Here is a 14,220-nt window from a genome sequence, read left to right as displayed (position 1 = left end):
CATCAGATCAGGCTTCCGGGGACCACCCTGCCGGCTTCCTGGCCTGCTTAATCTAAACAGGAAGAGGCTGTAGCAGGCAAAGCCAGTCGTCATGGAAATGTTGTTGTACAGATCATTACAATAGAAGCAACTCTATGAGTCCTTTCTGGAGACCCTGGGAGGAGACCCTGACCAGTGAGCCGCAGCCTGATCTGTTGCCCGCCTCCACTAGACCTGCACTGCTGCTGGGAGAGTGAGGGGACGGAGAGGGGCCTGCCCACCTAAATCTGCATCCCTCGAAACAAAAACAAAACCTTTCTGTAGCATCAGGACCTAAGGAGCGGCTGGAAGGGACAGATGCCCCTTCTCAGCTGCGGAGAGCCCTGTAACGGTCTGGGGCTAGCATGACCTTCTCTTGTCTCTTTCCTGTCTCCTCAGAAAAGAAAGCCCAAGAGATAAGCAGGGACCCCCATGATGGCCAGCACTTCTCACGACCCCTACTCTCCACCCACTGGTGTTAGGAAAGACGTCAGCCAGCCATGGTGGCCCCAACAGGGCATTGGCTGCTCCCTAGGGAAGGGACCGAACCTCGCTGTGACCTACCACAGCCACCCCACTCCCTCCCTGTAAATCTGCAACCAGCAACTGAAATGGAAGCTCTGCAGCTTCCCGGCAGGCAGGGGAGGCTGTGCGGAGACCAGCGGGCGTGTCCACCTGCAGACCACCCCTGTCTTCCTGGATGGGCCTCTTGACCCGGCCCTGGCCATGGGTCTGTTGTCACAAAGGATGGTTAGACCAGAGAGCCCAGCAGGCGAAGGTCAGCTCTTATCAATGGACACTAATCCCAGAGGGCTCCCCTCTCCCGGATGCTATCTGATAAGCAGCCAAGGTGAGTGATTATAGGTGCTACTAGAGCAGACCTCCCAGAAGGAGAGCCGGGCAGGAGACCCTGTTCCCATGATTATAAGAACCAGGCCCTAGGGAGAGGGTATGCCTCTCTGTCCCTGCCTGGTGTGACTGGGAAGTGGCTGGCTGTCCTCAGGTTTGACAGCCCAGGGATGATACATGCTGGGAAACTAGGGTCAAAGGGTTCTTTCTTTTTTCTTTAAAAAAAATAATAATAATAAAATTCATTTATTGTTAAATGTAAGCACACTGTAACTGTCTTCAGACACTCCGGAAGAGGGCATCAGCTGTCATTAAGGATGGTTGTAAGACACCATGTGGTTGCTGGGATTTGAACTCAGGACCATTGGAAAACCAGAGCACTCAGATCTGTCCCATTTACATAGTCTGCAAAGCCCTCGGAGCCATTCTCCACCCACACACCCTGCCAGGGGCCCTCCATAAGACACAGAACCTGACTCTGGGTTGCCCAGTGGTACTTTATCCTGAAGAGAAATGTTTTCATTTGCAGAGACCACTACAGACAGGCCTGAGATTGCCCCAGACCTGACTCTGTAGCCCATCCAGGCACAGCACCACAACTGTGTGGAATCTGAGTGAGCCACACTACAGATCAGGACCAAGCAAGCCTCCCCCATCTCCCCCATGCCTTGTATACTGTAAGACGGGGTTCCCTTGGGTCAGTCAAAATCCTTCTGGCATCTGGTAAGCACACAAGAATGGGCATTACCCCATGGCCGCCCTCTCTTAGACCAAGAGATAGGAGCATTGTTTCCACAGGACCTGGGACCAGCCATCATGCCTACAAGCGCCAGATAGCCCAAAACCGCCAGACACTATGCCTACACACACCAGACACCCCAAGGCCTCAGAGCCACACTGGTTCCAGTCCATCTCTTACCTTCAAGTCAGGGGAAGGACACCAAAGCATCCCAGGACCCCTGGGGCAGAAGTCAGACCTCCAAGGTCAGACCACCACAGCTCTGAACACTCAGGTAACAAAACACTCAGCTCTGAGCACTCAGGGAACCCCAGCTCCTCCCAGGTCCTAACTCACTGTTTGACCTTCTCTCTGAGGCAGGCCTCAGTGATGTCCTTGAGGACTCGGAGAGACAAGGCTCTCTGCAGTGTGAGCATGCTCTTCTGTCTCTGCTGCTCCTGCAGAAGCTGCAGCCACAGGCAAGTTAGGAAGAGATCTGGTGCCTGACGCCCTGCCCTTTGGACCTGCCCCAATCCCTCCAGGTAGGCATTGTTCCCTCCCTAAGCAACCCTGGCTCTCCCCAGTCCCAGCTAGAGCAGGCACCCTACCCACCCCAAGAGGTAAGGCCTCCACCTAACAGTGGCTGTCATGACAGAGGGGTAATTCTAAAGATACAGTCAGAGTCGGTGTGTCAGCCCACTAGGTTAGCCAGAGGTCACCTAAGTGGCAGAGCCACTTGCCCAGGACCGCTCAGAGCAGCACCAATGGTGAAACAAGCCCCATGCCCATCACTGCTGGGGAAATAAAATCCGGTCAGTCAATAAAGAGGACTGGCCTGGAGACCAGGGTGACTCAGAGGACCCGAGTCTGGAGTCTCAGCAGTCACACAAAAACCATTCTCAATGGCTGCAGTCCCAGAGCTGGGAGGTAGAGCCAGGAGAACCTCAGGGCACTTACAGAGCAAGCCAAGCAACTGGGAAGACCCTATCCAATAAAACACAACAGCAAGCCAATAGAGCTGGGGACAGCTCACCACGACAGGGCTGCCAGCAGCAGCCCAGGGCAGAGACTGCTCAGAAGCCCGCAGCAGCTCCTGGTAGAAAAGTATGGCGGCTGGGACCCTGAGAAGCAGGAGACACATCCCTCCAGGGGACCCGCCATCTGAACTAAGGGACTGCCCGCAGCACGCTGGGATGGAGACATCTCCGCAGTTGTTCCCATTTCACCTTACCTTAGCCCTGGACAATGGCTGTATAGGTTTCATTTGTGCGTGACTGTTTTTCAGTTGGTGTGCATAATTATTCTATTATATCTGACTTTCCTATTTCTTCCTCTTTCTGCTCTGGTGATTCTGTGAAACTAGATGTTCCTTGACGTGATTATTCTTAAACAATCAAATATTGAGGCATGGGGCCCAGCACAGCACAGTTCTAATGGCCCAGGTGCATGCTGTGCGCTCTCATCTTAGAAACAATGCAATAACTGCACAAGGGTAGTTCTGGATTAATGTTGGACTTGCAAAGTTTGAAGAAAATATTAGAATATGAAATAGAATAACATTTGAAATGTAAGTAAAGAAAATATCCAATAAAAAAAAAGAATATAAAATAGAGTTAACATTGGAACCTGAGAAGGGAAAAAGCTACTGAAGTTATGAAGTAAGTTTTGCACAACATTTCGGAGTGGTTCCTGGATAGGCAAGTATAGAATACATAAAATCTTATACTAGTAAAACTAAGTCAGAACACTGGGACTCGTAGGAGAGCCATTGTGTGCAATGTGCAGAAGCAGAGAGCTAAGGGAACTACTGAGTTAGGGTTAACCTGACTTTCTGGCCACAGCCTGGCAGCTTTGCCCATGTCATTCATTATTACAGCTTCACAGGAAAATGCAAGTAGCTGACCTCGGAGCTCTGAGCTCTGAAGTATGAGTCAAGAGTTAAAAGTTTAAATAATGCTAAGTTTGCATTTACTATTATTTTGGCCACAGGCCTGGGAATAGGGAGGCTTGAAACTTTGGGGAACAATCCTAATTCTTCTTTGTGGCACGTGGTTATTCTTTTGATTTGGCAATGATTATACAATGTCTTTCTTTCTGCCTGCTTTTGGAGTAACAACAAAAAGACTGGGGAGAGAGCGAGTGAGAGAGTATAAGAGAGAAGTGCGATGTGTGTCAGATGAGTGTATAGAAGTGTGGGAGTTCGAGAAAAGAAAAACACATGGGCCAGGCAGTGGTGGCACATACCTTTAATCCCAGCGCTCGGGAGGCAGAGGCAGGAGGATTTCTGAGTTTGAGGTCAGCCTGGTCTACAGAGTTCCAGGACAGCCAGGGCTACACAGAGAAACCCTGTCTGGGGCTGGGGGGCAGGGGGAGCACATGGGAGGAAAACAGTGCACAGGAGAATGCAGAGTGAGTGCATGCAGGCTCAAGCTGAGAGAGAGAGAGAGAGAGAGAGAGAGAGCGCGCAGTTTGAAGCCTTGAAAATTTGACTGGCAGTTTGTACCCCAAAAATAGCCTGTTCATTATACGCCTTCCAGATACCCCTGCTTCAGTTGAGAACTCTGATCCTGTGTCAAAGCTGGATGCCAACAAATGGAGAATGAGGGAGAGAGACAACAGGGACCTCTGGGCTCCACACGCAAGCACAGGCACATACATACACTTGCACATACATGTACACATATATGCACATAGCACACATATACAACAGATAAGCAAATGAATTTTTAAAAGAAGAACTACAGGATCCACGGATGCATGGATAAACACATGAAAGATGTCAGAGGCAGTGGGGTGTGGTGGTCCAGCCTGTGCACTCAGTAAAGCTAACTGTCTTCCATAGGGAAGAAAAGAGCTGTGTAAGTCAGCACTGAGAATGTCCCTTACCCAGCAGCCACGCGGTCCTAGGTGTGTCACCAAAACAACAGACAGAGGAAAGGACAGATACCACCAGACTGACGGCTGCCGGGGCCTGGGCAGGGAACAGGGCACTGTGAGGATGATGAGAGCCCCCGGGAACTGAGGCTGGGCAGTATACTCAGAACATCTCAGAGCTGTGTGCATAGACTCAAGGGTAAACTTTGTGGTTTGCAAGTTTTCTCTCAAACAAGCTGTCACAGACAGCAATGCAGACATGGGAAACCAAGTGTGCACAGGCAGGTCACCTCTCCACCAGAGCTGGTTGTGAGCAGGGCTCTGGAGAACTCCACAAGCACACTTGCTCCTTACCACAAATACACTCCCAACACTTAGCCAAAAATGAACACATGCTGCCAGGTAAGATAAAATAGGACTTTTATCCCAGTACCTGGGAGACAGAGATAGGCCTGTGAGTTCAAGGCCAGCCTGGTCTACAGAGCAAGTTCTAAACCAGCCAGTGCTACAGAGAGGGCCCCATCTCAAAAGAAGAAAAGAAATCAAGAAAAAACACAGACAAACACAGCTGGTGTTGCTGATCCTTACACTAACAGACAAAGGAGAACCAGCTGGGGCCCTAGGAACAGGCCAAAGCACACCTCACTTTGTATTCAGAGAATATAGACCATTCCCTTCCGCAGCTTTCGACAGTATGGAAAAACATTCTGTACTGGCTGGTTTTGTGAGTCAACTTGACACAGGCTGGAGTTATCACAGAGAAAGGGGCTTCAGGTGAGGAAGTGCCTCCATGAGATCCAGCTGTGGGGCATTTTCTCAATTAGTGATCAAGGGGGGAGGGCCCATTGTGGGTGGTACCATCCCTGGGCTGGTGGTCCTGGGTTCTATAAGAGAGCAGGCTGAGCAAGCCAGGGGAAGCAAGCCAGTAAGGAACATCCCTCCATGGCCTCTGCATCAGCTCCTGCTTCCTGACCTGCTTGAGTTCCAGTCCTGACTTCCTTTGGTGATGAACAGCAATGTGGAAAGTGTAAGCTGAACAAACCCTTTCCTCCCTAGCTAGCTTGCTTACACTAACAGCAAGGGAGAACCAGGATATTTGTGCAGGAATAGGAACCCTGACTAAGACACGTTCTTTTTTGTCCCTTGGCGTGTAGGATCCCTCACCTTACTCCAAGGCCTAGAATTACAGACAAGTGGGAACCAAGCCAGGCAAACACCTGAAACTTCACGAAGGGCCTCAGTCCTGGGACCTTTAGGGCATGCGTGCTACACTGACATCCCCCGATGGAGGCCTTGCTCCTTCCCTCCACAGCTCAGCCCCATATGCCAGAGGAGGCTGAACTAGGCGGCAACTTTAGCCAAACTCCATAAGGATATTTCCATAAGAATGTGTGTGTGTGTGTGTGTGTGTGTGTGTGTGTGTAGGAAGACGACAAGGACCAGTGTTAAACATACAACCTGCATCCACCTGCCTCGTGCCTGTCCCTATGATGACCCACAGGCACCAATGAGGCTGTGGACAAATACACAGTTTTCTATACAACAGCCCACGCCTGTGAGAATCCATTCTCCAGCAGCGGATGATGCACTCCAGAGCAGAGCTCCTCAGCCACTGAGAGAGACAAACACACACTGAACCAACCACACGGATGCGTCTCAAAATAGTCACCAACTGAAAACGGTAGGCAAGACAGGAAGTGCTGACCTTTCCCAGTTTGTTGCACAATCTGCTGTGGCCTCGGCCTCGGCCTGCTGAGGTGCTTCAGAGTCTCACTAAGAATGTGTGGGGCCCCTACTCCACCCAGGCCTACCAGGAAATCTGGGTAGGAAAGGGGCCAAAGACCCTCATCCTTTATAAAGTCTGGAGTGCTGATAAGAGGAGCAAAGCTCTGGGAGGCTCCGGTTCTGACCGACCCAGGCCATCACTTGCTGCTCCCAGTCCACCAATGATGAACAAGTCGGTTCAACTTAAGCAAGCTGAGCTGGGTGGTGGTGGTGGCGGCGCATGCGCACGCCTTTAATCCCAGCACTTGGGAGGCAGTGGCAGGCGGGTTTCTGAGTTCGAGGCCAGCCTGGTCTACAGAGTGAGTTCCAGGACATCCAGGGATATACAGAGAAACCCTGTCTCGAGGGGAAAAAAGGAAGGAAGGAAGGAAGGAAGGAAGGAAGGAAGGAAGGAAGGAAGGAAGGAAGGAAGGAATTACTTGGTTTTCTTCCAGGGCTAGGGATTGAACTTTGGACCTGGCGTGCGTGCGTGCGTGCGTGCGTGCGCACACGCTCACAAGGTTGGTAAGGGCTCACGCCTGCTGAGCCGGCTCCCCAGCCCCATGCCCTCAGGTGGTTTTTCTCCTCTGTTTATTTGTTTTAAAGGAAATCTTTTAATTTATTTATGTATTTGTTTAAATGTAGGAGTGCTGTCTGCATGTACACCTGCATGCCAGAAGAGGGCATCAGACCCCTTAATAGATGGTCTTGAGCCACCACATGGTTGCTGGGAATTGAACTCAGTACCTCTGGAATTGCAGCCAGTGTTCTTAACCACTGAACCATCCCTCCAGCTGGCCCTGGGTTCTTTGAGACAGGTTCTAAGTGTAGTTTGGGTCAGTTCTGAAGTTGTGACCCTGCTGCCAGCACCTCCAGTCACAGGTGTGCATCAAATTTGGCCCGTGGTGCCACTTTCATAAACTCTAGAACAAAAACCACAACCCAGAAAGCCAGGCAGCAGATGCCAGAGGGTGGGTGGTGTCTTAGTCTAGTGCGGGGGAAGCGACGCCCGGCCATGAGCAAAGCAATGCTCTGTTTCTTGTTGTTTCGTTTGGTGGTGTTCAAGCCAAGTTTTCTCCGTGTACCTGTGATGGTTTGCATATGCTTGGCCCAAGGAGTGGCAATATTAGAAGGTGTGGCCCTGTGGGAGTGGGTGTGGACTTGCTAATGTAGGTGTGTCACTGTGGGCGTGGCCTTTAACACCCTAGTCCTAGCTGCCTGGAAGTCTGTATTCTGCTAGCAGCCTTCAGATGAAGATATAGAACTCTCAGCTCCTCCTGCACTATGCCTGCCATGCTCCCACCTTGATGATAATGGACAGAACCTCTGAACCTGTAAGCCAGCCCCAATCAAATGTTGTCTTTGTAAGAGTTGCCTTGTCATGGGTGGTGGTGGCACACGCCTGAAATCCCAGCACTCTGGGAGGCAGAGGTAGGCGAATTTCTGAGTTCAAGACCAGCCTGGTCTACAGAGTAAGTTCCAGGACAGCCAGAGCTATACAGAGAAACCCTGTCTGGGGGGGGGGGGGGATCCAAAAACACAAAAAAACAAAAAAGAGTTGCTTTGTCAAGGTGTCTGTTCACAGCAATAAAACCCTAAGACAGTACCTTTAGCTGTCCTGGAACTGTCCCAGAACTCGATGTGGGGACCAGGATGGCCTCAAACTCACAGAGATCCACCTGCCTCCACCTTTGGAATACTGGGGTTAAAGGACAGCATTTCACTGGGGTTGGCTCCCAGCTTCCAAGGCTGAGCATATTATCTTGGTGGGAATCATGGCATCACACAGGCAGATGTGGTCTGGAGAGGCTGAGAGCCTACATCCAGATTCACAGGCAGCAGGAAGAGAGACGAGTCACTGGGCCTGTCTGGGGTCCTGAAACCCCAAAACTTACCGCAGGGACACACTTCCTCTAACTAGGCCGCACTCCCACTCCAGCAAGGCTACATCTTCCCTAATAATGACCAAGCATTTAAATCAATGAACCTACCAGGACCATTTCTATTCAAACCATTATAGGTAGGAGGGATAAAATTTAACTGGAAGAAACTCCCAAGGTGCTGGCCTGTTTCTCACCTTGGCTACAACCTGGCGTTTACACAGAGGTCAAAGTTGAGCACATACAGGAAGCAGGTGCAACTACACAAACACACCCCAGTAAAGTACCAAGTGCCAACTGCACTCCCACTGTCCCCTCATAATCCCACCTTCTTGGCCTTTGGTTTCTGATTGCGATGCTGCTCTGGGCACACTTCCCAGAATTCAGCCCATTTCCTTGAGTTCAATTATGGTGCAAGGTCTGAGGCTCAGGTGCCTGGCTGGCAGCAGCTCCAAGGCCTCTGGGCGCCATGACCTCCAGGGAGAGCATCACTGAGAACACTGAAGCCTTGCCCTAGCAGACACCACAATGGCAGCTCCCACAAGAACTGGACAGCACCACACACCTGCAGTCCTAGCATCAGGGAAAGCAAAGGCAAGACAATCGACTTCTGACAATCGTCAGACTAGTCTACAAAAGCAAATTCCAGGCAAGCCAGGGCTACCTAAGGAGAGACCCTGTCCCAGGAAGATTGGGAGAAAAAATTATTTTTCCCCAGAACAATTTCAAGTATGTGGTCACCTTAGTGTCACCCTGTTATCAAGGGAGAGAGAAGTGGCCTGTGGAGAGAGACTGATCCCCAAAAACAGGAACCTCCAGAAGAGAGGAAGAAATGCCAAGAGCTAGGGGGCCCAGCAGCCAAGGCCAGTGCTCCAGTGCTGACGCCACCACGTCCCTAAGCCTTCGCTAAGCCCTAGCCCTGGCCTGTGAGAGGAAGGGCAGGGCAGACGGGCCCTGAGGTGTAAGGTCTCCCACACTGGACCAGGTTCCTCCCACAGCGGAGGCACCGGTGAGATGCCAAAGTCACCATTTGCTGAGTCAAGGTTCAAAAAGAGAAACTGAGTCTGGCCTTGGAACCCTTCCTTAGTAAGACTCTAGAATCCAGGGGCTCAGGGAGGAACCACTGATAAAAACTCCTTGCCACAGAAGCACAAGGACCCAAGTTCAGATCCTAGGATTCACATAAAGGCAGAGAAGCACAGCTCTATAATCCAGCATGGTCAGATGTGCTGGGGACAGCTCACCATGCCAGGGACTGCCCACAGCAGACTGGGATGGAGACATCACAGTCCTGAGAGCTCATTGTAACAACAGTTGTTCCCATTTCACCTTACCTTAGCCCTGGACAACGGCTGTATAGGTTTCATTTGTGCGTGACTGTTTTTCAGTTGGTGTGCATAATTATTCTATTATATCTGACTTTCCCATTTCTTCCTCCTTTTTTTTTGGGGGGGGGGGTGTTTTTGTTTTTCGAGACAGGGTTTCTCTGTGTGGCCCTGGCTGTCCTCGAACTCAGAAATCCACCTGCCTCTGCCTCCCAAGCGGTGGGATTAAAGGCGTGCGCCACCACTGCCCAGCTTTCTTTCTCCTTCTGCTCTGGTGAATTCTGTGACACTAGATGTTCCATGATGTAATGATTCTTAATCAAAAATTGAGGCATGGGGCCCAGCACAGGACAGTTTTTTGTTTTTTTTTTTAAGATTTATTTATTTATTATATGTAAGTATACTGTAGCTGTTTTCAGACACCCCAGAAGGAGTCAGATCTTGTTACGGATGGTTGTGAGCCACCATGTGGTTGCTGGGATTTGAACTCAGGACCTTCAGAAGAGCAGACAGTGCTCTTAACCGCTGAGCCATCTCTCCAGCCGCTACAGCACAGTTCTAATGGCCCAGGTGCATGCTGTGCGCTCTCATCTTGGAAACAGTGCAATAACTGCACAATGGTAGTTTCGGATTAATGTCTGACTTGCAAAGAAAGTTTGAAGAAATTATAATGAAAATGAAGCACAGCCAATATTGGGACCCGAGAAAGTTATTGAAGTTATGAAATAAGTTTGTTTGGTTTTTGTTTGGTTGGTTGTTTTGTTTTGTTTTGTGACAGGGTTTCTCTGTGTAGTCCTGGCTGTCCTGGAACTCACTTTGTAGACCAGACTGGCCTCGAACTCAGAAATCCGCCTGCCTCTGCCTCCCAAGTGCTAGGATTAAAGGCAGGCGCCACCACCACCGCCCAGCATGAAATAAGTTTTGCACAACATTTGAGAGTGGTTCCTGGATAGGCAAGTATAGAATACATAAAATCTTATACTAGTAAAACTAAGTCAGAACACTGGGGCTCTTAGGAGAGCCATTGTGTGCAATGTGCAGAAGAAGCCAGAGCTAAGGGAACTACTGAGTTAGGGTTAACCTGACTTTCTGGCCACGGCCTGGCAGCTTTGCCTGTGTCATTCATTATTACAGCTTCACAGGAAAATGCAAGTAGCTGACCTCGGAGCTCTGAGCTCTGAAGTATGAGTCAAGAGTTAAAAGTTTAAATAATGACGGGCGGTGGTGGCGCACGCCTGTAATCCCAGCACTCTGGAAGGCAGAGGCAGGTAGATTTCTGAGTTCGAGACCAGCCTGGTCTACAGAGTGAGTTCCAGGACAGCCAGGGTTACACAGAGAAACCCTGTTTCGAAAAAAAAAAAAAAACAAATCCAAAAAAACAAAACAAAACAACAAAAAAAAGTTTAAATAATGCTAAGTTTGCATTTACTATTATTTTGGCCACAGGCCTGGGAATAGGGAGGCTTGAAACTTTGGGGAACAATCCTAATTCTTAATTCTTTGTGGCACATGGGTAGTTATTCTTTTGGCTTGGCAATGATCATACAATGTCTTTCTTTCTGCCTGCTTTTGGAGCAACAACAAAAAGACTGGGGAGAGAGCGAGTGAGAGAGTGAGTGTGAGTGAAGAGTGGAAAGAGAGTAGGAGGTGTGAAGAGAGTGAGGCTGAGAGAGCGAGGGGGGATGGTATGCCTGAGTGAGAGGAGAGCGAGTGTGTGTGTGTGTGTGGTGTGTGTGTGTGGTGTGCGTGGTGTTTGTGTGCGGGGTGTGTGTGTGTGTGTGGTGTGTGTGGTGTGTGTGTGGTGTGTGTGTGTATGTGTGAGAGAGGAGAGTGCATGAGGTGTGTGTGAGGTGTGTGTGAGGTGTGTGGTATAGAGTGTTATGTGAGTGAAAGGAGAGTGCACGTGCTGTGTTTGTGAGGTGTGTGAGTAGGAGTGTGTGAGTTTGAGAAAGGAACAGCACACGGGAGAAAAACAGAATGCGCAGGAGAATGCACTGTGTGCAGCCTCGAGCTGTGAGAGAGAGACAGAGACAGAGAGACAGAGACAGAGAGACAGAGACAGAGAGACAGAGAGACAGAACAACCTTAAGCCTTGAAAAATTGCCTGTCAGCTTGCACCCCAAAAGTTGTCTGCATGTGTATTTATTATGCGCCTTCCAGGTATCCCTGCTTCCAGTTGAAAACCCCGGTCCTGTGTGGAGGCCGGACCCTGGCACAGATGGAGACAGACAGCGGAATCCCCACAAGCCTGTGGACGAGCCAGCCTTCCATACACACGAGGGGGAAGACACCCTGTCTCAGACAAGGGCAAGGTGAGGGCCAACACCAGAGGCTCGGCGCTGACACAACACAGGCACAACACAGCATGCATATACACACACACTTGCACACCCATGTACACACCCATTCACACACACATACACAAGCATACCCACATCTACACACTCTCTCATACACACAATCTACTACAAAGGCACCCAAAGCATTGGAGAAGAAAAGGACAGCTTTCAGCAGGGCTGGGAGGGCATGCCAGAGAATAAACTTGCCCCTTACCTGCAAACTACACAAAACAGAACAGACCTCAGGCCTAAATGTAAGAGCCCCGAGGAGAAAACGTCCTCCTGACTCTGGGCTTGGGCATAAAAAAGTAAGCAAATTAGACTCACCTAATGTAAATATTTCCTTTATTTACAACAGTATCAACAGAATCTAAAGACGGGGAACAAAAAGGGAACAATGTGCAGGCCACAGGCCCAATGGGAGGCAGCGTCCAAACAGAGAGCCGATGCTTCTGATTGCACAGGCCTCGCTCTCTGCGCAGGACCTAGCTATGCTGGAGCCTGCGCCTCAACGCTGGATCAGTGGCCGTAATCCATCATCTTTTTAACTAGCACAGACCTGGCCATGGTGGGGCACAGCAGTCATCACAGCGCTGTGAGGAGGAGGCAGGCGGATCCAGAGCTCAAGACCAGCCTTGGCTGCACAGAGAATTCAAAGCCAAAAGAACAGCTAAGAACAGGTGGACAGTGCTGCAAACCTGCTGCTATAAATAAGCAGCTCGTTTTAAAATGGCTGAATAATGTTTTACTTTTAAAAAAAATACAAGAGACCACATACTAAAAGAAAGACCAATCAAAAACATAAGAGGCCAGCCTCTGGAGGCTGAGGCAGGAGAGTGAAGAAGTAAGTTGGAGACTAGCCTGAGACACGAGAGAGAGAGAGAGAGAGAGAGAGAGAGAGAGAGAGAGAGAGAGAGAGAGAGAGAGAGAACCCAAGACACTGCACACCCCATTTGAATGTTAAATAAGCTATCCCTGGATTCAAAAGTGACTGTGACTGCCTGTGCCCTGGTCACCCACACTGAAAGATCCGCCCTGGACTTGCCAAATCTGATTGCAGGATATTTATTTGATCATGCTGTGTCCCCAAATTGTGTCATTTAAGCCAAAGGAAAAAAAAGTTTCTAGTTGTGGTGTGGCTTAGCCCTTAGTACACACCTCTAATCCCAAACAATGAAAATAAAGTGAGTTTGTAGCCGGGGGCGGTGGAGGCACACGCCTGTAATCCCAGCACTCTGGAAGGCAGAGGCAGACAGATTTCTGAGTTCAAAAACTCAGTTCCCAGTCTGGCCTACAGAGTAAGTTCCAGGACAGCCAGAAACCCTGTCCCCCAAAAAAAAAAAAACAACAACAACAACAAAAAAAAAAATCCAAAAAAAAAAAAACCCAAAAAAAACAAACAACAAAAAAAGTAAGTTTAAAGTTTAAAGTTAGTTTGTAGAAGGAAGAACCTAAATTTGAAGTGATGTCTAATTGGGTGGCAGACAAAGTAACAAATCAGAGAAAGATTAGATTAGAAAGATTAGGGAAGCAACTTAAGGGGCAGAAAGGGAGGGAGGCTGTTTACCTGGGAGAGCTTTACAGACAGGTTGAAGAGAGAGCACGCTAGGCTCAGGTGAAACAGAATGAGCCAGAGAATGAGCAGGAGCCAGAAGATTGCAGAGCAATTCAGGAGGGGGGGGGGAGGGAGGGGGGGAGGGAGAGGGGAGGGAGGGGGGGAGAGAGAGAGAGAGAGAGAGAGAGAGAGAGAGAGAGAGAGAGAGAGCCAGTGAGAGACCACATTGAATCAGTTAGTGTGGAGAGAACTTTGGGCCAGAAGAGCTAGGTTGAATCTGACCCGAGATAAGAAAGAAGAAGCAAGGGTGAGCTCATTCCACAGCAAGTTTCACACACTCAAGCCTGAGGCTTCCGGGACTAAGTCTCTGAGAGAGACAACTACATCAGGAGAATAAAAGTTGCTGTCAGAAAACCCTGCTGCTACTTCCTTCCTGACACATCTTCCTGCTCACAGCCTCTTGCTCTCCAGGCTGACACCAGGCTCCGAGTATCCGCTGCCACACTGAACAGTGTCCTCAGAGCTCACAAGAGGGAGGCGGAAGCAGGGCTCTGCCCTGAGGATTATTCCCACCTGTTCCCAGCATCCCATGGGCCCCAGGCTCGTCCTCCTGTAGGACATCCTTTCCTGCTACCTTGATAGCTGCAGAAGAAAGCAGGGAAGCCTGTGTGGTAGAAGGCTGCCTGCTCCCTCCTCCTGGCCTCCCAGGTGCCTGTGGGTAGCAGAGCAGACAGCAAGACAAGTGAGACTGAAGACGCGCCCTGCACAGAGCACTGGGAAACAGCTCTCTTCTTAGTAACTGGCTCAGGCACGGGGACGCCAGCATACAAAGTCCCACCAACAGCACAGAAGGCTGTGTGTACCCTGTCCCTGTGTCCATCTCCTAGTGCCTGGAATG

General features: G+C 50.0%; 1 protein-coding gene and 1 long non-coding RNA gene across 4 annotated transcripts in view; one reads left to right on the top strand and one right to left on the bottom strand.

The window, feature by feature from the left end:
* Acot7 (acyl-CoA thioesterase 7) overlaps window positions 1–14,220 on the bottom strand; it is a 93,626-nt gene that overhangs the window by 66,628 nt on the left and 12,778 nt on the right. The window lies entirely within an intron of this gene.
* On the top strand, window positions 7,405–12,662 carry LOC127681724 (uncharacterized). Its single transcript, XR_007977155.1, has 3 exons — window positions 7,405–7,557; window positions 11,589–11,740; window positions 12,126–12,662. It is a non-coding gene; the product is annotated as an uncharacterized LOC127681724 (long non-coding RNA).

Source organism: Apodemus sylvaticus, chromosome 3 (genome assembly GCF_947179515.1).
Source record: "Apodemus sylvaticus chromosome 3, mApoSyl1.1, whole genome shotgun sequence".
Classification (NCBI taxonomy): domain Eukaryota; kingdom Metazoa; phylum Chordata; class Mammalia; order Rodentia; family Muridae; genus Apodemus; species Apodemus sylvaticus.
Note: the sequence above shows the minus strand (reverse complement) of the source record. Positions and strands in the feature narration are given on the sequence as shown.